Source organism: Bison bison, unplaced genomic scaffold (assembly GCF_000754665.1).
Source record: "Bison bison bison isolate TAMUID 2011002044 unplaced genomic scaffold, Bison_UMD1.0 scf7180017864163, whole genome shotgun sequence".
In the NCBI taxonomy this organism is placed as follows: Eukaryota; Metazoa; Chordata; class Mammalia; order Artiodactyla; family Bovidae; genus Bison; species Bison bison.
In genome coordinates, this window is record NW_011494735.1 from 369,953 (window position 1) to 396,598 (window position 26,646).

Here is a 26,646-nt window from a genome sequence, read left to right on the forward strand (position 1 = left end):
GGCCTCCCCAGACAGCCATTTTGCTTTTTTGCATTTCTTTTCCATGGGGATGGTCTTGATCCCTGTCTCCTGTACAATGTCACGAACCTCATTCCATAGTTCATCATGCTCTGTATCTATCAGATCTAGTCTCTTAAATCTATTTCTCACTTCCACTGTATACAGGATTTGATTTAGGTCATACCTGAATGGTCTAGTGGTTTTCCCTACTTTCTTCAATTTCAGTCTGAATTTGGTGATAAGGAGTTCATGATCTGAGCCACAGTCAGCTCCTGGTCTTGTTTTTGTTGACTGTATAGAGCTTTTCCATCTTTGGCTGCAAAGAATATAATCCATGTGATTTCGGTGTTGACCATCTGGTGATGTCCATGTGTAGAGTCTTCTCTTGTGTTTTTGGAAGAGAGTGTTTGCTATGACCAGTGCATTTTCTTGGCAAAACTCTGTTAGTTGTTGCCCTGCTTCATTCCATATTTCAAGGCCAAATTTGCCTATTACTCCAGGTGTTTCTTGACTTCCTACTTTTGCATTCCAGTCCCCTAAATGAAAAGGACATCTTTTTTGGGTGTTAGTTCTTATGATGAGTCAACTGAATAGGACAAAGAACCTGCATTTTGAAAGTTTTTGAAAAGGGGTTCGTATTTTGTCAAGTTTGAGATTTAGATAAAGCAACAGAAGTCATGTTTCCCCTCATTTTGTGTAAGAATACCATTTTAATAGGTTTTGCTTTGTATAAATGGCTTTCCCCAGAGGAAAGTTGCTCAATCATCAACAAATGAATCTCTCCATTGGAAGCACGTGATAGAACAAAAGAGCATAGTTTGAATTATGGTACAATTGGGCAGAAATCACAGTACCAACATTTATAGTTGCATGTGATCAATGGCAAATAACATGTTTGAGCCTTTATTCTCCTTACGTGAAAAATGGAAAAAACAGCATTTATCTTTCAGGATTGTTATAGGGATAGTGATAATAAATGCATAATAAAATATGCATTACATTTTAAAATAACTATTATCAAAATTACAAAGAATATTCCAACTTGAGAAAATGCTTTAAAATAAGACAAAATTATGGAATAATCATTGATCTAAAAATAATAACATTCAAGACTACATTTCTGGATATAGAGCATAATACAGAACCTAAAGTAGAATTTCCTCTTCAATATGTAGTACTCTTGCCTGGAGAATCCCATGGACGGAGGAGCCTGTTGGGCTGCAGTCCATGGGGTCGTAAAGAGTCGGACACGAAGTGAGCACCTTCACTTTCACTTTTCACTTTCATGCATTGGAGAAGGGAATGGTAACCCACTCCAGTGTTCTTGCCTGGGGAATCCCAGGGATGGCAGAGCCTGGTGAGCTGCCGTCTATGGGGTTTCACAGAGTCGGACACGACTGAAGCGACTTAGCAGCAGCAGCAGCAACAGCAGCATACTGTTTTTTATTTTTCTATTTGTATAAAAAAAGTCAAGCTTACAGAAAAGTTGAAAAGTAACATACTGAATCCTGCATACCCTTTACTTAGTTTCAACTGTTGCAGGGCAAGAAATTTTCCTCTACTCTTCTAGGTTCTTCTAACTGGTCTAAGAGTTAAATTGACTTGAAACAGATTAACAGGAAAATATCTAACAAAAATTTAACAACATGTATACAGAGATGGCATCACCCACTCAATGGACATGAGTTTGAGCAAACTCTGGGAGATGGTGAAGGACAGGGATGACTGGTGTGCTGCAGTCCATGGGGTCACAAAGAGCCAGATACCACTGAGCGACTGAACAACAATAATAACACAGGGGATGGACACAGGAAAACTGAAGAACTTGCTAAAATGGCTGCAAACCTCACCTTAAATACCATCTTCAGCTCAACACAAAAGAGGATATTGGGAGTAGAGGTTTGGAACTTAAAGGGGAGAAAAACAATTTACAGGAAGATAGAAAAGCAAATGATTGGTAAACAAATATTTGCTGAGTCATCTAGAGACAATGGAACTCAGAGTGCATGCACTATGATCTCTAGTCCCTGTGAAGTTTCCCACCCACCATATTTAGCCCATATTAATCCCATATATCTCTGGTGATATTTCTATTCTGGCAACAGGACCTTACCTAAATTCTTTAGACAACTAAGGGAGAAGGAAAAAGACTTTTTTTTCTTTTTTAAATCTTCTCCTTTGCTCTGAGAGCTGTTCTGAAGAAGTAAGGGAGGAACCAGAATACACAGGAATTTTTGCAACAAGGATCGAGTAGTCAGAATATCAAAAAACTACTGTTAATTAAGGAAAACCAAGGATCTCAAGTTGAAAAATTTAACACTTTTCAATATATGGGAAGGTGCAAGAGTCTGGGCTCCCTGGAACCATTCCTTTGATAAGAACCTCAGCTATCTGTGGCCAGTATCGTGTGTTTTCCCATTCTGAGTCTCCTCAGGGTACATCTTTGGAGGTGGCTGCTGTGCCTGACCACTTGATGGTGGGCATCCTGTTTGCATCCTGTTTCCTCACCATGTTGGGGAGGGGAGGCTGTAATGTGATGGTTTGATGGCTACAACAACCTTTGTTTACTGATATGGCAAGCAACATTTTTTCATTGACGCTCGCTGCTGACTTTTGTCTGTTTTTGTTCTGCAATTTCTCCAGACAGTAACTCCACTGTGCCGGGTTAAGTTTGTTACACAATATCCATCAACCTCAGAGAACTGTCTAAGAGAAAGGCACTTTCGCAATATTGCTTTTTCCCCTCATCATTATTATTGACTGAAACCACTCACCCTGCTCGGGTACCATAGTAACCATTTGCACGAATTGTTTTACCGCAGGAGCTCCTGGTAAGGAGCATGGAACTAACAAGCCACCACCAACTGGAAGAATTCAGAAAAGATCAAAAGGAGACACCACATGTCCTACCAACCTCCCAGAATCCTCCTCCCTGGTATCCATTTTGGCTGAGTAATGTATGCTCCACCAGGAGGGACCCAGAGTCAGACTGATTAGTCAAAGGCAATCGGAAAACTAACCCCATCACCATTAAACCCAAGACTGATGTCCTTTAGGATTGACTGGTTTGATCTCTTTGCAGTCCAAGGGACTCTCAAGGGACGTCTCCAACACCACAGTTCAAAATCATCAATTCTATGGCACTCAGCCTTCTTTATGGTCCAACTCTCACATCCGTACATGACTACTGGAAAAACCACTGCTTTGACTAAACAGACCTTTGTTAGCAAAGTAATGTCTCTGCTTTTTAATATGCTGTCTAGGTTTGCAAAGAGTCAGACACTATTGAATGACTAAGCACACACTAGGTTTATCATAGCTTTTCCTCCAAGGAGCAAGCATCTTTTAATTGAATGGCTGCAGTCATCATCCACAGTGATTTTGGAGCCCAAGAAAATAAGTCTTTCATTGTTTCCCTATCTACATGCCACAGTTATACAGTGGAAGTGACATAGAATGCTTACTATATGCTTAAATAAGTATAAGCATACTTATAAGTATAAGTATAAGCATTAGACCACTAAGATCTTTATAAATTTTATCACACTTAATCCTTTCAATAGTCATATGAGACCTTATGACTCCTGTTTCACAGATCAGAAAACTAAGGCACAGAAACAAAAAGTGAGAACAGCTGAGGTTCAAACTCTAGTATTGTGGCTCCAGAGGCCACAGTCTTAAACATTACACAATATTGCCTATACAAACCTTAGTTACTTTGGGGAGACCCAGTCATACTTTTTGATCTAGGCACAAATAAATTTACCTCCTCCTTTGAGTTTCATCCATTTAACAACCTGATATGTGCATCTCATTTTCTTTTTCTTTTCCTCCAGCTTGCCATCTAAACTATCAGTATTTCTCCTAAGGAATCTTGTATTTCTTTGAGCTCTGTCAGTAAGCCTTCATTCATTTTTGCTTCAAATTCTACTGTTTATAGAATGATGACTTGTCACTCATATGATCAACCTAGACAGCATATTAAAAAGCAGAGACATTGCTTTGCCAACAAAGGTCCATCTAGTGAAGGTTATGGTTTTTCCAGGAGTCATGTATGGATGTGAGAGTTGGGTTATAAAGAAAGCTGAGACCAAAGAATTGATGCTTTTGAACTGTGGTGTTGAGAAGATTCTTGAGAGTCCCTTGGACTGCAAGGAGATCCAACCAGTCCATCCTAAAGGAAATCAGTCCTGAATATTCATTGGAAGAACTGATGCCGAAGCTGAAGCTCCAATACTTTGGCCACCTGATGAAAAGAACTGACTCACTGGAAAAGACCCTGAACCTGGAAAAGATAGAAGAAGGGAGGAGAAGGGGATGACAGAGGATGAGATGGTCGGATGGCATAACTAACTCAATGGACATGAGTTTGAGTAAGCTCCAGGAGTTGGTGATGGACAGGGAAGCCTGGCATGCTGCAGTCTGTGGGGTCAGAAAGAGTCAGATACGACTGGGCAACTGAACCGTCTTTCATATCTGACTTATCTTTGACATTGTGCCCACGAAATATATATATGCATATTTACATAAAACCATTTAAATTATCTAAAGGAATATGATAAAAATAAAATTTTCACAGTTATTAAGCAACATGGCTTTTTTAAAAAAATGTAGGTATTTCAACTAATTGTTCCTTTTATTTCATACTTTTCTTACAAGGGCTTTAACAATGTATCTAAAACCTCATCAAAAAATTCTTTTTTAATCTTCGTGGAAATCTTAAGTAAACAAGTATATTTGCTGTGCAGTCAGTCTGTTGAAAATATAACAATCACACACATACATATGTACCATTTCTTAGATCAAAGAAATTCTTTCAGCCACTTTATTGTACAAATGTCACTTTAAAACAAAATTCTATATACTTTAGTACAAAACTGAATCTGGTCTTTGTCCAAGTCCTTTAGAAAACCACCAAGTCCTGGCAATTGTCCATATTCTGATATTTCCTGTGCACTCATGTTGCAGTTTTTCTTAGTTGAGAAGAGGCGGGTTAGGAAGACTCTAATTTTGGAGTCAAACTTCTACTTCTACTTTTAAAGTTATTTGTAAGGAAACTTACTCAAATTCTAATCATTCAAATAATTATATTTCATAGTTGGTGCATTGTACAAATGCAAATAAGGCTATCCACTGTGTAATAAATCAGAACTCTTTTATGGCAGTTGTTTTTTGAAGTACCTTTTAGTTAGCACCTTAATAAACATATAAGAGGGTAAATTAATGTAAACTAACAATGAAGTTGTGGGAAGGTGTTCAGAATAAATTATATAGTCCAGTTTTACCTAAAACCTATAAAAGAACCATGCTTTTCAAATGAAAATTATATATCTTTTTCATTAACAGTTGAGTTTTTCCGCAAGCAATATTGCACAAGAAAAAATAATGAAGGTATTAAATTATGACGTAAAAAGTAACAAATATCACAAGCTTTTAGAATTTCCTGCCTGGGTACTAGAATTTGATTTTTATTTCTCTTTCAATTTCCGATTTCACAAACTTAATTTATATAAAGTTATTTATTGTATCACGGTAAAAGAGCTCCCAATCTAAGTAACTTAAAACAATAAATATTATTATCTTCACAGTTTCGGTGGGTGAGGAAATTTGGGAACAGATTAGCTGGGCAGTCGTGTCTGGGCTCTCTTACAAGGTTGCAATCAGAGTTGACAAGGGCCACAGTCATCTGAAGGCTTGACTGGACTAGACGTTACACTTCCAGTCATAGGGCTGCCAAGCTGTTGATGGTTTGGTGCAGGAGTCCTTGGTTTTTCTTCATGTGAGCCTCTCCACAGGCTGCCTGAGTGTCCCCATGAAACAGCAGGTGACTGGTTTCCTCCAGAACAAATTATGTAAGAGAGAGAACAAAGTGATACTCCTTTCATAACCTAGACTCAGAAGTCACACACTGTCACTTCCACCACTTTCTAGTTGTTAGAAGTCAGTCAGAGTCTAGCTCACGTTCAGAAGGAGGGAAGTTAGGCTCCATGTTTTGAAGTGAGGTCTATCAAAATACAGTGTGGACATGTTTTTAAACCACAAAGAGTGTTTTCTACTTTATTTTTTACTTATTATAAAGAAAGTTTAACAAAAACCTAAAATTATAGTAATAGAGAATTTATCTAATTCTCAAATATTTCCCCAAATTTTTTTCAACAAACTTACTTAACAGCCCTGTATATCCTGAAAACTTTTTCTCACAGTTCTATTGCTGTTAAGCATATAAGCTTGTTCCTACATTCACCATCAGTACAATGGTGGTTAAACATGAATACTTTGATGTACTAGACTGTGAGGTTCTTATCAGGCTTTGAGATTTGAAACTTTCTGTTTTTCATCTACCCTGAAGCCTCTGATTTTGCATTATGTATGTATCCTGGCTGGCATTCAAAAGTTTGGTAAATAAATAAATGAAGCATCTATATTCCTTAATTGTTGGTTTAGGATTCTTGGATCTAGCATTTCCCATCATATTCATAAAGTAAAATCAGAGATTTTATAAAAATATTGCATTTTGGACCCTGAAAATTTACAGCAAAATATGTGTCATGACTTATTTCATAAGAAAATGAAAAGTCATAGGGAGATAAAAGTATTGAGAAGAAACTGGTATATCCATCTCTTCCTCCCCCTACCCCACATGTGTGTGCACATATAACCTGAGAAGAAATGGAAGGGAAGTTTTCCAAAAAATAAAACCCAATTTTTAAAATACTAAAATCCATTAAAACCCTGAAAAATAGGAGGAAAGAGTCATCAGCATAGTCATCACCTGAAAGTGGGGCCAAAAATTTACAAAGGGAAACAAAGGAAAGAAAGAGTTGTTTTGGAGAGTGGAAGTGTAGGGGGACGTAACAGGGAAATTGTGGCTCAGATGGTAAAAAATATCTGCCTGAAATGCAGGAGGGCTGGGTTCCATCCCCGGGTTGGGAAAAACCCCTGGAGAAGGGAATGGCTCCCCATTTCAGTGTTCTTGGAGAATTCCATGGACAGAGGAGCCTGGTGGGCTACAATCCATGGGGTCACAAAGAGTCTGACAAGACTGACCCACTACCACTTTTCACTTTTGCAGGAGACGACAGTGCCACACAGAGGTCCTCTTAAAATTAGTAGTCATGAATTTAAAGTGATAATAATCAGAATGATGATGTGTTTTTTTCCAGCCACTTTCAGCAGCTTGGGTACAGGCAATGAACAGAAAGGGATTGCAGTTGACCTATAGTTGGAGTTTTGCCCTAACTGGAGGGAAAGCAAGACAAGAGATAAGTTATGGTACACCATGGAATCTAAAATGGGTAATAAGATGCAAGGACAAGACAGAAATGATGAACAGTAGAAAGATGGTAGAATCAATGGATTGGAGGTCCATTGGAATTTAGGAATTTGGGATACCGATTTTAGCTGGAAAGACAGGGAAAATGGGATATCTGAGATTACAGTGTCTAAGCCAAGACCTTGGAAGTGGGTGATTAGCATGATGTGAAGGACAGGATCACCAGAGAAGTAAGAGAATTAAGAAACCAGGAGATGTATACCTCAACAGAAAGGTTCTGAGAAAAACAACTGAAACTTAGAATGTTTCCAAAGTATCAATCCAATACGGGCAAAAATTGAAGAGTTTTTGCATGTAAAAACTTGTAGAAGATAACATCCGCATGCTATAAATGAAAACACTCTAGAGTGGAATACAGATAAAATCTATAACCCCCCAAAAAAACAAAGTGGTGCCTAAGAAATGCTAGCTCCTATATATAAAAGTGAAGAAAGCTGGAAAATACTAAAACAGGATCTGTTATATTCAGACACTTAGAGACTTTTCCTTCAAATGGAAAAATTTAAATGATATAAAAATATATTAAATGACACAATATTATATTTTCTCTTTTCTTTTACTCTGATCACACCACATATCAGTGTTATAGCAAATTCATCTCTCTCCAGTTTGCATATAGGTAAATTACATAAATAGAAATCTAATAGGCAATTCTTATAAAGTGAGTATATGAATAATAATTACAGTTATAATAAAATGTAATCACAATTTTTGACAGTGCAAAATAATAAAATGACTAAAAGATAATCAAAGAAGAGAACTGGAAGGAAAGGCAAGGTGGAGATTTAATTTCTTCATCTTTCATGTCAGAAAGTGGTAGATATTGCACAAATCAATATAAATAAGGCATTCAAGTGTGTTATTTCAAGCAGAACTAGTAGTGACACTATATATAACAATTTCAAAGTGAAACTGAAATAAATTTCTCATACTTCCTAACAGAGAGATAAATGATTACAGTATATGGGTATAAATATAACCACAAAAGAACAAAAACAAAGTTTTGATTGCAGTTGCCTAAGGAAAATGAAACAGCTTAGTATTTGGGAAGAGGAATTACTCATTTTCATTTTCTGCAATCTCAAGAATGACAGAATGATCTCTGTTCATTTCCAAGGCAAATCATTCAATATCACAGTAATCCAAGTGTATGCCCCCAACCAGTAACGCTGAAGAAGCTGAAGTTGAACGGTTCTATGAAGACCTACAAGACCTTTTAGAACTAACACCCAAGACAGATGTCCTTTTCATTATAGGGGACTGGAATGCAAAAGTAGGAAGTCAAGAAACACCTGGAGTAACAGGCAAATTTGGCCTTGGAATACAGAATGAAGCAGGGCAAAGACTAATAGAGATTTGCCAAGAAAATGCACTGGTCATAGTAAACACCCTCTTCCAACAACACAAGAGAAGACTCTACACATGGACATCACCAGATGGTCAACACCGAAATCAGATTGATTATGTTCTTTAGCCAAAGATGGAGAAGCTCTATACAGTCAACAAAAGCAAGACCAGGAGCTGACTGTGGCTCAGATCATGAACTGCTTATCACCAAATTCAGACTGAAATTGAAGAAAGTAGGGAAAACCTCTAAACCATTCAGGTATGACCTAAATCAAATCCCTTATGATTATACAGTGGAAGTGAGAAATAGATTTAAGGGCCTAGATCTGATAGATAGAGTGCCTGATGAACTATGGAATGAGGTTCGTGACATTGTACAGGAGACAGGGATCAAGACCACCCCCAAGAAAAAGAAATGCAAAAAAGCAAAATGGCTGTCTGGGGAGGCCTTACAAATAGCTGTGAAAAGAAGAGAAGTGAAAAGCAAAGGAGAAAAGGAAAGACATAAGCATCTGAATGCAGAGTTCCAAAGAATAGCAAGAAGAGATAAGAAAGCCTTCTTCAGCAATCAATGCAAAGAAATAGAGGAAAACAACAGAATGGGAAAGACTAGAGATCTCTTCAAGAAAATTAGAGATACCAAGGGAACATTTCCTGCAAAGATGGGCTCGATAAAGGACAGAAATGGCATGGACCTAACAGAAGCAGAAGACATTAAGAAGAGATGGCAAGAATACACAGAAGAACTGTACAAAAAAGATCTTCACGACCCAGATAATCACGATGGTGTGATCACTGACCTAGAGCCAGACATTCTGGAGTGTGAAGTCAAGTGGGCCTTAGAAAGCATCACTATGAACAAAGCTAGTGGAGGTGATGGAATTCCAGTTGAGCTCTTTCAAATCCTGAAAGATGATGCTGTGAAAATGCACTCAATATGCCAGCAAATTGGGAAAACTCAGCAGTGGCCACAGGACTGGAAAAGGTCAGTTTTTTTTCCAATCCCAAAGAAAGGCAATGCCAAAGAATGCTCAAACTACAGTACAATTGCACTCATCTCACATGCTAGTAAAGTAATACTCAAAATTCTCCAAGCCAGGCTTCAGCAATACGTGAATCGTGAACTTCCTGATGTTCAAGCTGGTTTTAGAAAAGGCAGAGGAACCAGAGATCAAATTGCCAACATCCGCTGGATCATCGAAAAAGCAAGAGAGTTCCAGAAAAACATCTATTTCTGCTTTATTGACTATGCCAAAGCCTTTGACTGTATGGATCACAGAAACTGTGGAAAATTCTGAAAGAGATGGGAACACCAGACCATCTGACCTGCCTCTTGAGAAATCTGTATGCAGGTCAGGAAGCAACAGTTAGAACTGGACATGGAACAACAGACTGGTTCCAAATAGGAAAAGGAGTACGTCAAGGCTGTATATTGTCACCCTGCTTAGTTAACTTATATGCAGAGTACATCATGAGAAACGCTGGACTGGAAGAAGCAGAAGCTGGAATCAAGATTGCCGGGAGAAATATCAATAACCTCAGATATGCCCATGACACCACCCTTATGGCAGAAAGTGAAGAGGAACTAAAAAGCCTCTTGATGAAAGTGAAAGAGGAGAGTGAAAAAGTTGGCTTCAAGCTAAACATTCAGAAAACTAAGATCATGGCATCCGGTCCCATCAGTTCATGGGAAATAGATGGGGAAACAGTGGAAACAGTGTCAGACTTTATTTTTCTGGGCTCCAAAATCACTGCAGATGGTGACTGCAGCCACGAAATTAAAAGATGCTTACTCCTGGGAAGGAAAGTTATGACCAATCTAGATAGCACATTCAAAAGCAGAGACATTACTTTGCCAACAGAGGTCCATCTAGTCAAGGCTATATTTTTTCCTGTGGTCATGTATGGATGTGAAAGTTGGACTGTGAAGAAGGCAGAGTGCCGAAGAATTGATGCTTTTGAACTGTGGTGTTGGAGAAGACTCTTGAGAGTCCATTGGACTGCAAGGAGATCCAACCAGTCCATTCTGAAGGAGATCAGCCCTGGAATTTCTTTGGAAGAAATGATGCTAAAGCTGAAACTCCAGTTCTTTAGCCACCCCATGTGAAGAGTTGACTCATTGGAAAAGACTCTGATGCTGGGAGGGATTGGGGGCAGGAAGAGAAGGAGACGATAGGATGAGATGGCTGGATGGCATCGCTAACTCGATGGACGGGAGTCTGAGTGAACTCCGGGAGTTGGTGACGGACAGGGGGGCCTGGCGTGCTGGGATTCATGGGGTCGCAGAGTCGGACTGAGCAACTGAACTGAACTGAAGGCTCTATTAATAGATGAACAGATAAAAAAGATGTGGTGCATATTTTTGTGTGTGTGTGTGTGTATATATATATATATACATACACATATATATACATGGGCTTCCCAGGTGGCTCAGTGGTAAAGAATCTGCCTGCAATGCAAGAGACACTGGTTCAATCCCTAGGTGGGGAAGAACCCCTGGTGAAGGAAATGGCCGCCCATTCCAGTGTTCTTGCTTGGGAAGTCCCATGGACAGAGAAGCCTGGCATGCTATAGTCCATGGGATCCCAAGACAGTGGACATGACTGAGCAACTATATATATATATATGCATATATATGTTTGTGTGCATGTGTGTATATATATATGTATATACACACAGTGTTCGTCATAAAAGAAAGAATGAAATCTTGCCATTTGAGGTAGCATAAATGGACATAGTGAGGTAAATCAGATAGAGATAGATAAATATCGTATAATTTAATTTGTGTGTGGAATGTGAAAAATAAAACAAACATAAAAAGGAAACAGACTCATACATGGTGAGAATAAACTTGTGGTTGTCAGAGGAAAAGGGGCTGAAAGTTGAGTAAAATAGGTGAAGAATTATGAACCTCCCATTACAAATAATTAAGCCACAAGAATGTAATATACAGCATAAAGAATATATGCAATAATATTATAATAACTTTGTATTTTGTAACATATAAAAAGTTACACTATGTTGTAACCCTGAAACTAATATAATATTGCAAGTAATTATACTTCAATAAAAATGAATACACAAATAGAGAAAACCTCAGAAAGTTGAAGGATTGGGGATCTTATTTTATTTTACACTTATTTAAGTATATTATTGTGAATTTTTTGAAACCTCAGTGGAACAATAGACAGAATAAAGGCTAAAAAGCAAAAAATAGAGTGTTCTTTTTTCCCATAACTAATAAACCACTGACAATATTTTATTTATTTAATCTGCCACAGTACCTATTCTGTGATTTGCACACAAATTACCACTCAATATGTAGTTTTTGAGCTCATTTGGACAATTGTAAGAATAACCATCAATACTTTGTAATTCCTCTCAGAAAATTCTTATCCAAAATTTTCTGAAAGGTGCATTAAAATATTTGAAATGGACTTAGAAGGCTATGTGTATTTTTATATTTTTCATTTAAAAAAATACCTACTTCACTTAATTTCAGGTAACTATAAATTTAATATCACTGGTCCAGGTTCTGAAAAGTAAAAAGAATTTCTGGGAGAGGTAAGTACAAGGCGAGGAATGAGAATGAAGATGGTTCTAACACCAGTGATTCTAACAGGAAAAGGACAGGGAGAAGTCAGAAGACAAAGCCAGTTATTGATTCATTCTCTTGAACCCATGGGACCTCAGGTAAGCCACCTAATGTCTATAAGCCTTATTCCTTTTGGTTGCTTGAATTTTCTGTAAAATGGGGGAACGTGGGAGACATGCTCTGCTTGCCTCATTGGATGATGATGAGAATGAACTCTGCTAGGGTATGTGAAAGCTGTACAGGCATCACACACTGTGATACACCATCATCCTCATTACCGTTGTGACACTAGACAAGAGCACACTGTTCTGTGTACCCTTGTACTTATCTAGCTCTAACTCTGTGCAATTAAATAATCGCTTTCCTTCATTTTTTTCTAACTCCAGAGAACATAATACAACATATTCCAAAACAAATCTCACCTGCCCTCAGTCAGGCCATACACAGACACACCAAGAACTGCCTCGTTAGGGACCTTCAATCTTTGGGATCTTGGCCTTCAATCTTTGAGTCAGGAATTGAACTGGCTAAAGTGTAAAGACTTTAAGTAACTTGTAATTGCCTTTTTCCTTGACTATGCATGTGCGAGTGCTCAGTTATTTCAGTCATGTCTGACTCTTTGCAACTCTATGGACTGTAGCTCATCAGGCTCCTTTGTCCATGGGATTCTCCAGGCAAGAATACTGGAGTGGGATTCCAATCCAGGATCAAACCCACATCTCCTGCATTCTGGGCACATTCTTTACCCAATGAGCCACCTGAAAAGCCCCTGACTATGCACAATTTTCCTATTTAAACTAATGTGATACTTTAAGGATATTATTTATAAATGTGATATTCACAATCAAATCAGTACATACCCTGTTTTGGAATTTAGTAAGCTCATCAGAAAGGGTCAGAGTTAAATCCCTAATGTTTAGTAAAAAGTGCAAAGAAAATTTACAACAGAATAGTCTTCCCATGTGGAATTCATAAAAGAGAACACTATTAGTGTGCTATCTTTATATGAAAGAAACATAAATGTGAATGATCACTTGCCAAGCATACTATGAGAAAAATGCTAAAGCTACTAAACATCTCTTAAGTCTCTGTTTTCTTACTTATGCAATGAAATTAGTACCACCTGCCTTATCAAATTGCTGTAAAAATTAAATTAGGAAAGGCTGATTAAATAAGAACAAAGAATATATATCATGGCTTCCCAGGTGGCACAGTGGTAAAGAATCCACCTGCCAATGCAGAAGATGCAAGAGATGCAGGTTCAATCCCTGGGTCAGGAAGTTTCCCGGAAGTAGGAAATGGAAACCTGCTCCAGTATTCTTGCCTGGAAAATTCCACGGACAGAGAAGCCTGGTGGGCTGTCCGTGAGGTTGCAGAGTTGGACATGACTGAGCACACATACAAAGTACATCATACTCTTAGTTTCCTTTTTTTTTCATCTTCGCTGAAATCTGGGTTAAAGCAAATCTTGCTTCAAAGGACCATGAGTGTGTTTCCCTCTCTTGAAGCTCATTTCTGGTGAGCTTCTGCTCATTCAACTGTGTAATTATACACCCCCATATTCTTGCTTTAAATAGAGGCCTCTGTAATTTGCAGCACTTCTTTCTTACCTATAGATTCTCTAATTCCAGATCTCAGACTCTGGCTCTTTCACATGAAAAGTATCTTCCATGTGCTCGCTGCTTATGTGTACTTTATCACCCTCTACATATCACCTGTATAGGCAGAAACAGTAAGACTGCACAGTGACTTTATTATCAAGGATCCTCATTCTACCCCTTCTATCTTAAACCTCCAACCAAAGCATAGTGCATTTTCAACTAACAATAGAAAGAGAAGAGATATTATTTATCCAGAAAGAAAAATGTTATAATTTCAGGTTGCTGATACAGTTTTTTAAAATTTACTTTTGTTATTCACCTGGCTTATGCATAAAGCAAAAACTGAAATGCAAACAGATGAGACAGTGATCAGTATGTAAACATAACATATGCCATAGTAGAACTGTTGCTGCAGCTATCCAAAGTTATCTGGATTATCACTGACAAATATTAGCAGCTTCCCGCAGAACAGAAGAAATTGACAGCCACTTGCTCCTTCTTGCCTGGTGGAGTGAAACAAACTTTATCTTCTACTGACTCTGCTTAAACTGTGCATTACAGGTGATCCAAAGCCACTCTGCCAACTATTCAAAAAAAATGACTTCACTCAGCAGGAGGACTCTACCTTGCTAAAAGAAAGGAAAAGAGACCGGACAAAATGTTTAATCTAAGACCATCGTTGTATTGTTTGATCAGAATGCAGGTCAAATACTTTGCCAAAGTCATAAAAGTTAGTTAGTTGTAAATACAGAGTGAGTAAAAACCTTTCTGTTTAAATTAAAGATTCTTTAAGGAAGGCAGCATAACATACCATGGTTTTATATAAATATATATAAAATATACACATATGTAATATACATTAATATATATTATATACAATATTATATATAATATACATTAATATATATAATATGTATTTTAAAAGCACAGTACAGTACTGAGGGCTTCCCAGGTAGCGCTAGTGGTGAAGAACTGCCTGCCAATCCAGGAAAGGTAAGAGACACTGGTTCTGTCCTTGGGTCTGGAAGATCCCCGGGAGGATGGAATAGAAACTTATTCCAGTATTCTTGCCTGGAGAATCCCTTGGACAGAAGAGCCTGGCAGGCTACCGTCCATAGGGTCGCAAAGAGTCAGACACGACTAAAGTGACTTAGCACCCACACATGTACCAGTACTGAGGGAGACTGTTTTGGCTTGTATTATAATTCTTCAATTATATACAAGCTACCAAGTTAACCCATAGGGACTTCGGTTTTCTTGAAATTGTCTTACAGGGTCATTGTGACGAGTACATGAGACAATCCACATAATACGTAATTGTACAACATATAAATTAAACACATGATGGCAACTATTATTATTATTCAATGGGCCAGAAAATCTAAACCTGTTAGGGCCCAAAACAACTTAATATCTTCAAAAGAAGGGATCATCTTACATTCAATAGAAATGTAAAGTCACATAAACTTCAAAATTTTAAAGTTATGTCTACATCACCAGTAATTCAGTCCCTTTAAAATTCTCTTTTCTTTATATTTGGAATGACTATCCTACTAAGCTTTCAGTAAATTCACCTGGCCCAGAATCCACATATAATGTGGATTAAGAAATAAAGGTTTTTATTTTTGTCTAAAACTCATTTGAGATCTTAAACCAGATTCTAGCTATTTTATACAATAAAAGATAAAGAAACAGAATTTTTTAAATGTATGAAGTATGAGGAACTCTGCCTAATTTGAGCCTTGAGCCATGGTTTAAATATTATTTTAAGGAAAAACCTCCTTACCCATTTATCTATTGATGGGCTTTACCTTGCTTCCATATCCTAGCTATTTTAAATAATACTGCAATAATATAGAGGTGTATATACCTTTTTGAATTAATATTTTTTTCTTTGGGTAAATAGCCAGGAATGGAATTGCTGGATTAGTTAGTTCTATTTTTAATTTTTAAAAAAAATCTCCATATTGTTTTCCATAGTTGTTTAGTCACTAAGTCACGTCCAACTCTTTTATGACCCTGTGGACTGTAGCCCACCAGGGTCCTCTGTCCATGGGATTTCCCAGGCAAGAATACTGGAGAGGGTGGCCATTTCCTTCTCCAAGGGATTTTTCCAACCCAGGGACTGAATCCACATCTCCTGCATTGCTAGTGGATTCTTTACCACTGAGCCACCTGGAGAGTCCCTTTTCCATAGTGGCTGCATCAATTTATACTCCCACCAATGGTGCACAAGCATTCTATCTCACCATTCTTGCAAATACTTGTTATTTGTTTTCTTTTTGATGCCAGCCATTCTGAAGCATGAGAAGTGCTACCTCATTGTGGTTTTGACTTGCATTTGCCTGACGATTAGTGACACTGAACATCTTTTCATGTGCCTGTTGGTCATCTGTATGTCTTCTTTGGAAAATTGTTTATTTGAATTCTCTGCCTATTTTTCAATTTTGTTGCTTGTTTTTTGATGTTGAATTATACAAGTTCTCTGCATATTTTGGCTATTAACCTTTCTTTCTTTTTCTCTTTTTTTGGGGGGGTCATCACTCCACAGCTTGTGGGATCTTAGTTCCCCTACCGGAGATTGAATTTGCCCCTGGCTGTGAAAGCACCAAGTCCTAACCACTGGACCCCCAGGGAATTCCCTGGCCATTAATAGCTTATCAGGTGTATCATTTGCAAGTATCTTCTCCCATTCAGTAGGCAGTCTTTTCATTCTGTTGACAGTTTTCATCACTGTCCAAAAGCTGTATAGTTTAATGTAATCCAATTTGCTTATTTTTAGTTTTGTTTCCCATGCCTGAGGAGACATATCCAAAAAATATTACTAAGAACAATGCCAAATAATATATTTCCAAGAAAAGGATCAAGATGAAAGAGTAGTGGTATGGGGGCTCACCTCCCATCATGAACATATCAGAACTACAACTGTATATACACTCTTGCTGAAATCAACCTGGGGACTAGCAGAATGCCTCTTCAACAACCAAGACTATAGTCAAAGATCCACACAGAATCTGGTAGGAAAGGATGAGAAGTGGGCTGGTTGGGATCGGTGTCTGTTAGGGAACACAAAAGAGGAGGGGGGTATATCACAGGCTCAGTGACCCTCCTTGGGGAGTGATGGGCTCAGTTCTCATAACAGACACCCCAGCCCTGAGGGTCGGACACCAGGAAGACAAAATGTCTTAGCTTTCTTGAAAACCAGTGGGGCTTACTGGAGGACTGTAAGGGAAACAAGACTGTGCGTTAAAGAGTGCAAGCACAGATTTGCTTAATTCCAGTCACGGCACAGAGGTAGCAGATTGAAAACTTACCTGAGGTTCTGTCTGCCTTGCCAGAACTGACCTTGTATAAAAGTTGTCGCTATGTCCACCTGCAAATATGGGATGATAAGTCCTTTAGGTGAGAATTAAAGATCCAGGAAGGCATAGATTTCTATGAATTTAGTAAAGAAGGTTGTTCTGAATTTAACTCACCAAATAATAAGTCCGTTGGGAAGTTGAGAGATACAGACCAATGAAGAAAAAAAAAAGAAGATAACAGATTGATAAGATCTGGCACAAACACAGAAGTACCAATAACAAACCTCATTTAATGTAGTTTTTGGTAAAGCTTTGGGTACTTGGCAAAGTTGGAGAAAGAGCTTTTAAGAATCATCAAAAAACATGTATGAATGTCAAAGAAATACGTGAGTCAGAAAGGGACAGATATTATTGTCCCCTTGTATGTGGGATACCTAGTGTGTGCATGTGTGTGTGCTAAGTCATTTCAGTCATGTCCGACTCGGTGCGACCCTATGGACTGCAGCTTTCCAGGTTCCTCTGTGCATAAGATTCTCCAGGCAAGAATCCTGGGGTGGGTTGCCATGCCCTCCTGCAGAGGATCTTCCCTACCCAGGAGTAGTCAAATATGTAAACAGAAAGTCTGGTAGTTACCAGGAGTAGGAGAGAAGGGGAAGTAGGCTTGTCTAATACGTACACAGTTTTAGTTTGAAAAGATGAAGAAGACATGGATATGGATGGTGATGATGGTTACACAACAATGTAAATGTACTTAATGCTACTGAACTGTACACTTTAAAATGATTAAAATGGCAAATTTTAGTTATATGTATTTTACCACAGGTGAAAAAAAGAATCATCGGGAGAAAGATGGAGGAAACTGACTAGGATAATGCAATTGAAATGACCATGAGAAACTAAACGTGCATATCTACTTACTGATACCAAGTTTCCTTATCATAAAATTTGTTTTTACCTTAAAATGTGTAGAAAATCTCAGCAAAAGAGTGCCCCCTTGTGGACCTCTGTGAGGAGGCAAAATGCGTAATGAATAAATTCTCTAAACACACATTTCTTCTCAATCATGCATTCCAGTTACTCCTACTGCTGCTGCTAAGTCACTTCAGTCGTGTCCGACTCTGTGTGACCCCATAGACGGAAGCCCACCAGGATCCGCCATCCCTGGGATTCTCCAGGCAAGAACACTAGAGTGGGCTGCCATTTCCTTCTCCAATGCATGTAAGACTTATTCTTGCATTCCTTGATTTCAGAGAACTCAAACATCTCTCACAAGTTAATTCAGAGTTATAAACTAAAAAAATCATGCTGATATGTTTTGGAGAGATTCTTTTTCTTAATTTCTTAGTTAACAGTCAAAAGAATATTCATTTCTTTTTTATTTTATTTTTTTAATATAAATTTCTTGAAAGTTTTAAAGGTTCAAGTTTAGTGGCTCTAATGCTAATTGTAACATAGGATATTTAAATTGGATTTCTGGAAGAAGTTTCTCTAATGGTAAAAAAATATATATTTTGTAGTGGATTTTTTGTAGGAAGAGAAATTAGAGATTAAGAGGCAGAAGAGATTAAGAAGAGGTGGCAAGAATACACAGAAGAACTATACAAAGAAGATCTTAATGTCCAAGATAACCACGATGGTGTGGTCACTCACCTAGAGACAGATATCCTGGAGTGTGAAGTCAAGTTGGCCCTAGGAAGCTTTACTGCAAAGCTAGTGGAGGTAATGGAATTCTAGATAAGCTATTTAAAATTCTAAAAGGGATGCTCCTGAGGTGTTACATTCAATATGTCAGCAAATTTAGAAAACTCAGCAATAGTCACAGGACTGAAAAGGTCAATTTTTATTCCAATCCCAAAGAAGGGCAGTGCCAAAGACTGTTCAAACTATGAGATAATTGAGTTCATTTTGCATGCTAGAAGGTTATGCTCAATATCCTTTAAGCTAAGCTTCAGCAGTACATGAACTGAGAAATTCCAGATGTGCAAGCTGAATTTAGAAAGGTTAGAAGAACCAGAGATCAAATTGCCAACATCCATTGGATCATAGAGAAAGCAAGTTAATTTCAGAAAAAACATTTACTTCTGCTTCAGTGACTACATGAACACCTTTGACTATGTGGATCACAACAAACTGTGGAAAATTCTCAAAAGATGGAAATACTAGACAACCTGTCTCCTGAGAAACTTGTATGCAGGTCAAGAAACAACAGTTAGAACCTTACATGGGACAAGTAACTGTTTCAAAATTGGGAAAAGAGTACAACAAGGCTGTATACTATCACCCTGCTTATTTAACTTATATGCAAAGTACATCATGCAAAATGCTGGGCTGGATGAAGCACAACCTGAAATCAAGATTGCAGGGAGAAATATCAATAACTTCAGATATGTAGATGACACCACCCTTATGGCACAAAGTGAAGAGGAATTAAAGAGCCTTTTGATGAAGATGAAAGAAGAGAGTGAAAAAACTGGGTTAAAACTCAACATTAAAAAACTAAGATCATGGCATCCACTCCCATCACTTCATGGCAAATAGATGGGGAGACAATAGAAACAGTGACAGACTATTTTCTTTGGTTCCTAAATCACTGTGGATAGTGACTGCAGCCATGAAATTAAAAGATGCTTGCTCCTTGGAAGAAAGGCTATGACAAACCTAGAAAGCATATTACAAAGCAGCTACATCACTTTACTAACAAAGGTCCATACAGACAAAGCTATGGGTTTTCCAGTAGTCATGTATGAATGTGAGAGTTGGACCATAAAGAAAGCTGAACCCCGAAAAACTGATGCTTTCTGACTGTGGTGTGGGAGAAGATTCTGGAGAGTTTCTTGGACTGCAAGGAGATCAAACCAGTCAATCCTAAAGGAAATCAACCCTGAATATTCATTAAAAGGACTTATGCTGAAGCTGAAGTTCTAACACTTTGTCTACCTCATATGAAGAGCAGTCTCATTGGAAAAGACCCTGATGTTGAGAAAGATTGAAGGCAAAAGGAGAAGGAACGGCAGAGAATGAGATGGTTATATAGTATCACCCACTCAATGGACATGAATTTGGGCGAACTCTGGGAGATAGTGAAGGACAGTGAAGTCTGGCTTGCTGCAGTTCCTGGGGTTGCAGACTCAGACACGACTTAGAGACTGGATTTAAAAAAAAACAATTGGTACTTTACTAATAAGTAAACTCCAAACCTTATTTCACTTATCCACTAATGTTTTTCTGTATCCCAGATTCTCATCCAGGATATCACGTTGCATGTAATAGTCATACCTTCTTAGTCTTCTCTCATCTATGATAGCTTCTCAGCCTTTGCCTGTTTTTCATGACCATGACCATTTTGAAAAATATGTACTTCGTAGATTGTCTCTAAATTTGATTTTGTCTGATGCTTTTCTCATGATTATAGTTAGGGTTTTTATGTGTGTGCTGCTGCTGCTGCTAAGTCGCTCCAGTCGTGCCTGACTCTATGCGACCCCATAGACGGCAACCCACCAGGCTCCCCCGTCCCTGGGATTCTCCAGGAAAGAACACTGGAGTGGGTTGCCATTTCCCTCTCCAATGCATGAAAGTGAAAACCAAAAGTGAAGTCGCTCAGTTGTGTCCGACTCCAGCAACCCCATGGACTGCAGCCTACCAGGCTCCTCCGTCCATGGGATTTTCCAGGCAAAAGTACTGGGGTGGGACGCCATTGTGTATGTAGAACACTGAAAATGTGGCAGCGTCCTTCTCATAACATCAAGTCAGAGATGCTTGATATCAACATGACTTGTCATAAGATAACCTTGATGACTAGGTTAAGGTGCATGTGTGCTAAGTTGTGGAGAAGGCGATGGCACCCCATTCCAGTACTCTTGCCTGGAAACTCCCATGGACAGAGGAGCCTGGTGGGCTGCAGTCCATGGGGTCACGAAGAATCAGACACGACTGAGCAACTTCACATTCACTTTTCACTTTCATGCATTGGAGAAGGAAATGGCAACCCACTCCAGTGTTCTTGCCTGGAGAATCCCAGGGACGGCGGAGCCTGGTGGGCTGCCGTCTATGAGGTCGCACAGTGTCTGACACGGCTGAAGCGACTTAGCAGCAGCAGCAGCAGCAGCAGTGCTAAGTTGCTTCAGTCACATCCAACTATTTGAAATCCTATGGACTGTAGCCCACCAGGCTTCTTTGTCAATGGAATTCTCCAGGAAAGAATACTGAAGTGAGTTGCTATGCCCTCCTCCAGGGGATCTTCCTAAGCCAGGGATCAAACCTGCATCTTCTGTGGCTCCTGCTTTGCAGGCAGATTCTTTACCACTGAGCCACCCTGGAAACCCTAGGTTAAAGTAGTGCTTGCCAAATGTTTCCATTATAACATTGTTGTATTCTCAATTTTTTCTTGTTGCTATTCTTTGGGAGGGATCACTATGTCCAACCCACGCTGAAGGGGAAGATAATTAAGCTCTACCTCCTCAAGGTGGGTGGGGTGGGGACAGTGTTTGCATATGTTATTTGGAATTTTCTTTGAGGAAGATTTGCCTCTTCTCTTTCATTTGTTTATTCAATTATTTCTTTATATCAATATGGATTCATGTGTCTTTTATACTTTGGGTTATTATCTAGTACTATTTATTTTCTTGCCCACATTTTCCAGCTTTGGCCATTGAGATCTCTTTCAGACATGTTCTGTGGCCTTTTGACATGCCCCCATTCTTTTGTTTTCTTAAGCACTTCTTTACTTTGCAACAATACAGATGCTCCAGGTTCATCTAGTATGTACTAATATTTTTATTGCCCCAGTCCTAGAGTCAGCTCTTTCCAAGGAGTTAAAATGCCTTTATGGCAAACAGTATTTGGAAACCAAGATCAGGGCATTCAGTGTGCTCATTGTTAAGTCATACCTTCTAGACCTTCTCAGCAAATACAACTAAGAAAGTATGTATGTATATTAACCTATGTATAAACACATGTATATAATTATTTCTGTATCTTTCCATTCATAGATAGATGATAGACGAATGGATACATAGATATAGAAATTCATATTAAGTCTCTGACATTAACCCAATACCACAGGGTTTATTCCTGCCTTTTGTGAGACTTGTTGAAAAATATTGAATCTTACTTCCTCTTACTAATCTAATCTTTTTTGGTAATACATCTTATATTACTAAATAATGTTTGCCTTTTAGGCTGCTGCCAGTGCACTTTGGTGACTAATGATACTGCAATATCATTTTCTATAAGTCAAGTAAAAAATTTTGACCCATGCGGCAGACCCTGCTGTTATCTACCTAATCCACTCTTCTTTATTCCTCAAACTTTAGGGGTAGCAGAGTGTCCAGTTTAAAAATTTTCCTCCTCAGACTTTCTTTAAGCTAGGGTCACCTTCATGCAATCTAGTTTACCAGATGCACAAGGAAGCCTGCTGGGTACAGCTTATGCAAAGACTATTGTTTTCCCAATGAAACACATATTTTGTTCTTCATTCTGTTCTCATTCTTTCATCTTAGACACATGATATATGGAGGTGGAGCAGCTATCTTATGAACAAATAGATAATAGCCATATACTAAAGGTGCAGAGCAGGAAGAAACAAGGATCCTTGTTTAACGAGTCTCTAAGCAACTACATCTAAAGACTACCTACCTCCAGACTCCTTGTTACTTGGGGGAAGCTATGCAACTCATATTAAACTAAAGTACTATAGCCTGTTATATGAAGTTGAACAGTCTTAACTGATACAACCCATTTGGAGTAAAGGAAGAGTAACTTTTTTTTCTGTCTAACATGGATGATATGTTATTGCAATATGTGCCATGAAGTACTAGCCAGAGCTGGTTTGTTGTATCACATTTACGTATTGAAAAGCATAGTCAAGTTTTAAGGGTTGATATGCAAAAAATTTAATGGTATTAGGCCAGCAAGTTTCAGGATAAGACAAAGGTTCCTCCATATATACTATGTAAGGGAAAAAAAACTCTGAAAAAAAGGAAATTGTATAGGACCATGAGGTCATAAATTAGCTTCATAAGAGACTGATTTACAGGATGTGTGTCAATATCTTAAGAATACAATCCAAAGATTTTTGGTATGGCAGGAGGGGAATATGGTGAAGGAAGAAGGGGAAGCAGGGAAGTGTCAGAGTTCATGGGAGAGTGTGCAATTTGAAAATAATCATATTTGCATTATAATGACTTTGATCAATATATTTAATTTTCTTTGAAAATTAATAATAATACTATTAATCAGATCAGATCAGTCAGTTGTGTCCGACTCTTTGTGACCCCATGAATTGCAGCACGCCAGGCCTCCCTGTCCATCACCAACTCCCGGAGTTCACTGAGACTCACGTCCATCGAGTCAGTGATGCCATCCAGCCATCTCATCCTCTGTCATCCCCTTCTCCTCCTGCCCCCAATCCCTCCCAGCATCAGAGTCTTTTCCAATGAGTCAACTCTTCGCATGAGGTGACCAAAGTACTGGAGTTTCAGCTTTAGCATCATTCTTTTGCCTCATAAAAGTATTATAACATTAACTTGTCACATTAATACTTCGCAGTTAGCTACTCTTAGTATAATTGCTTAAAAGATTAGGAAACAAGTGTAGAAGCGTAAACTCACATAACAAGTTCTGACATTTAAGACCAAATACGTCTGGTTCTAGGACCTATGTCCCTACTCACTCACTGAACTGTTTTCTTGTTTTTGTTATTGCTGTTTTTCAGTTGATCAGTCATGTCAGACTCTTTGTAATCTCATGGACTTCAGCATACCAGGTTTTCCTGTCCTTCACTATCTCTCAGAGTTTGCTCAAACTCATGTCCTTTGAGTTTATGGTGTTTCCTTGCTAAATAACATTAAAGGAAATTATAGGTCTCTTACTTTATCAAATAGTACTTTATAAAAAAGGTTTTTAAAAATTGAGTAATGCTGTTTTATTTCTAGTGAAAAATGAAAAGGTGTTTTTCCTAGAAGTACTGATAGGAGTAAATCACATTGCCAAATTAACATAAGTGACATATTCCTAGATGAATATAACAATTTAAACTGGTGGTTGATTCACATGAATCTATGACCTTAGGTCATTACAGTGTCACTAAGAAATCTTTTCTCATTTAAAACATAAAAAATGAGGTATATGTGTTTCATATAAATTCGTTGTGAGAGGAATATGTATAGTTCTACTACATGCTCATAATTCAATTTTGTATGAGATATTTTAAATCATGCTAGAAATGACAGGCAGTTTTAATGTCATTCTGATTTAGGAAATGCTAGTTATTTGGGAGCTTAACTGAAATGCATAAATTATGACTTATGAAAGATTTTAGAAGGAATTTTTATCATTTTTTTCTATACATAGTAAATGTATGTGATTGAATTCTTAAAAATTATTGCTTAAGAAATTAGGAATTAGAAATTTTTACTGAAATAAGAAGAAATACGTCTTCCAACTTTCAAAGTATAGATTTTTAGTAGGCACACTGCTTTTTTGTAACACTACCTATAACAGATTTTCACACTACTTAGATTAGCTTGGCAACCACTGGATATTTCCTTATGAACATAAAAACATTTGTGAAGACCTTATGGCATTTTTTTTTTAATTTTTTATTGAAGGATAATTGCTTTACAGAATTTTGCTGTTTTCTGTCAAACCTCAACATGAATCAGCCATAGGCATACATATATCCCTTCCCTTTTGAAACTCTCTCCCATTTCCCTCCACATCCCATCCCTCTAGTTTGATACAGAGCCCCTGTTTGAGTTTTCTGAGCCATACAATAAATTCCTGTTGCTTATCATCTATTTTATGTATGGTGATGTAAGTTTCCATGTTACTCTTTCCATGCATCTCATCCCCTCCTCCTCTTTCCCCATGTCCATAAGTCTATTCTCTATGTCTGTTTCTCCATTGCTGCCTTGTAAATAAATTCTTCAGGACCATTTTTCTAGATTCTGTATATATGCATTAGACTATGATAATTACCTATCTCTTTCTGACTCACTTCACTCTGTATAACAGGTTCTAGGTTCATCCACCTCATTAGAACTGACTCAAAGGCGTCCCTTTTTATGGCTGAGTAATACTCTATTCTAGATATATACAACTTCTTCATCGATTCAATTGTCAGTGGACATCTAGGTTGTTTCCATGCCCTAGCTATTGCAAATAGTGCTGCAGTGAACAATGGGATACATGTGTCTCCTTCAGTTTTGGTTTGTTCAGGGTATATACCTAGGAGTGGGATTGCTGGGTCATGTGGTGGTTTTATTCCTAGTTTTTTAAGGAATCTCCATATCATCTTCCATAGTGGCTGTATCAATTCAAATTCCCACCAACAGTGCAAGAGCATTCTCCTCTCTCTACACCCTCTCCAGCATTTATTGTTTGTGGAGCTTTTGATGAGGGCCATTCTGACTGGTGTAAGGTGATATCTCATTGTAGTTTTGATTTCCATTTCTCTAATAGTGAGGTAATAAGAACAATAAGAATTGATGCGTTTGAACTGCGATGTTGGAGAAAACTCCTGAGAGCCCCTTGGACTGCATGGAGATCCAACCAGTCCATCCTAAAGGAAATCAGTCGTGAATATTCATTGGAAGGACTGATATTGAAGCTGAAACTCCAATGCTTTGGCCACCTGATGCAAAGAACTGACTCATTGGAAAAGACCCTGATGCTGGGAAAGATTGAAGGCAGGAAGAGACAGGGATGACAGAGGATGAGATGGTTGGATGGCATCACCGACTCAATGGACATGAGTCTGAGTAAACTCTGGGAGTTGGTGATGCACAGGGAGGCCTGGCATGCTGCAGTCCATGGGGTCGCAAAGAGTCGAACACGACTGAGCAACTTAACTGAACTGAACTGAATAATGAGTGATATTGAGCATCTGTTCATGTGTTTGTTGGCCATCTGTATGTCATCTTTGGAGAAATGTCTGTTTAGGTCTTTTTCCCACTTTTTGATTGGGTTGTTGGTTTTTCTGGTATTGAGTTGTATGAGCTGCTTGTATACTTTGGAAATTAATCCTTTGTTAGTTGTTTCATTTGCTATTATTTTTCTCCCGTTGTGAGGGTTGTCTTTTCACCTTGCTTAGTGTTTCCTTTACTGTTCAAAAGCTTTTAAGTTTAATCAGGTCCCACTTGTTTACTTTTGTTTTTATTTCCTTTACTCTAGGTGGTGGGTCATAGAGGATCTTGCTTTGATTTATGTCATTAAGTGCTCTGCCTGTGTTTTCCTCTAAGAGTTTTATAGTTTCTGGTCTTACATTTAGGTCTTTAATCCATTTTGAGTTTATCTTTGGATATGGAATTAGGAGGTGTTCTAAGTTCATTCTTTTACATGTAGCTGTCTAGTTTTCCCAGCACCATTTATTGAAGAGGCTGTCTTTGTCCCATTGTATATCCTTGCCTCCTTTGTCAAAAATAAGGTACCCATAGGTGCATGGGTTTATTTCTGGGCTTCCTATCTTGC